A 1,908-nucleotide genomic window follows, 5' to 3' on the forward strand; every position below is an offset into this window, starting at 1 on the left:
GACACATACAAAACAGAGAATTTTTAAATCCATGTTAGGAATAAACAAAAATGTCATCCTTTGGCTGATGCAGCATTTCTCTATATGGCATACATAGAAAACTTTTTCTCAAATATAGCAATATGGCAAATCTAAGAAATGCTAAGGCAAATTAATCAATCAGGACATTTATTTGGTGATTGAATCTACTATGGGGGACTAAGTTTTAAGAAGAGAAGAAGAACAGACCTTTACTCTCATTAGTGCACACTGAAGAAGAAAATTCTTAAAACCAGAATATCTTAAAACCATAGCACAAGTGATGGATCACTGCATTCTTATTGCAACTTTTCCTATTTTCAAATGTTTGACAAACATCTCTCCAGTTGAAAACTGATTTGAAACAGTTTCAAAATTAGTTTGGAGTAAAGAAACCACTGAAGATGATGGGATTTATACAAAGTTTAAATATAGATAAGCTATCCTAAAATTCAACTTTAAGGAAATTGAACAAAGTTAGGTCCCACCAAGATTTGAAATCAGATTACTGGATTCAAAGTTCAAAGGGCTCACCATTACACCATGGAACCCATTATTAGAGAGTCTTCCTCTACTCAATATTGCTGATCTTTGAAATACTGAATGTTCTCCTGTTTTAGGTACATTTGGCATTTTTGTGTTTGCGGATGCTTTTATTTTTGGCCGGTTAGCTCAGTTGGTTAGAGCGTGGTGCTAATAACGCCAAGGTCATGTTTTCGATCCCCATACGGCAATGTGCTTTTTCTTGTTGTCCTACAAGAAATGCCAAGAAGGGATTTTATCCAGCGGCAAAGTGCATGAAGTGTGGGATGAATGCATTGGCTACAGTAAGCAGCCCTTGAAACTTGCTAGAGAACATCATAGACACATACAAAACAGAGAATTTTTAAATCCATGTTAGGGATAAACAAAAATGTCATCCTTTGGCTGATGCAGCTTTTCTCTATATGGCATACATAGAAAACTTTTTCTCAAATATAGCAATATGGCAAATCTAAGAAATGCTAAGGCAAATTAATCAATCAGGACATTTATTTGGTGATTGAATCTACTATGGGGGACTAAGTTTTAAGAAGAGAAGAAGAACAGACCTTTACTCTCATTAGTGCACACTGAAGAAGAAAATTCTTAAAACCAGAATATCTTAAAACCATAGCACAAGTGATGGATCACTGCATTCTTATTGCAACTTTTCCTATTTTCAAATGTTTGACAAACATCTCTCCAGTTGAAAACTGATTTGAAACAGCTTCAAAATTAGTTTGGAGTAAAGAAACCACTGAAGATGATGGGATTTATACAAAGTTTAAATATAGATAAGCTATCCTAAAATTCAACTTTAAGGAAATTGAACAAAGTTAGGTCCCACCAAGATTTGATATCAGATTACTGGATTCAAAGTCCAAAGTGCTCACCATTACACCATGGAACCCATTGTTCTAGAGTCTTCCTCTACTCAATATTGCAGATCTTTGAAATACTGAATGTTCTCCTGTTTTAGGTACATTTGGCATTTTTGAGTTTGCTGATGCTTTTATGTTTGGCCGGTTAGCTCAGTTGGTTAGAGCGTGGTGCTAATAACGCCAAGGTCATGTTTTCGATCCCCATACGGGCAAAGTGCTTTTTCTTGTTGTCCTACAAGAAATGCCAAGAAGGGATTTTATCCAGCGGCAAAGTGCATGAAGTGTGGGATGAATGCATTGGCTACAGTAAGCAGCCCTTGAAACTTGCTAGAGAACATCATAGACACATACAAAACAGAGAATTTTTAAATCCATGTTAGGAATAAACAAAAATGTCATCCTTTGGCTGATGCAGCATTTCTCTATATGGCATACATAGAAAACTTTTTCTCAAATATAGCAATATGGCAAATCTAAGAAATGCTAA

This window comes from Taudactylus pleione, unplaced genomic scaffold (genome assembly GCF_031769625.1).
Source record: "Taudactylus pleione unplaced genomic scaffold, aTauple2 ptg000085l, whole genome shotgun sequence".
In the NCBI taxonomy this organism is placed as follows: domain Eukaryota; kingdom Metazoa; phylum Chordata; class Amphibia; order Anura; family Myobatrachidae; genus Taudactylus; species Taudactylus pleione.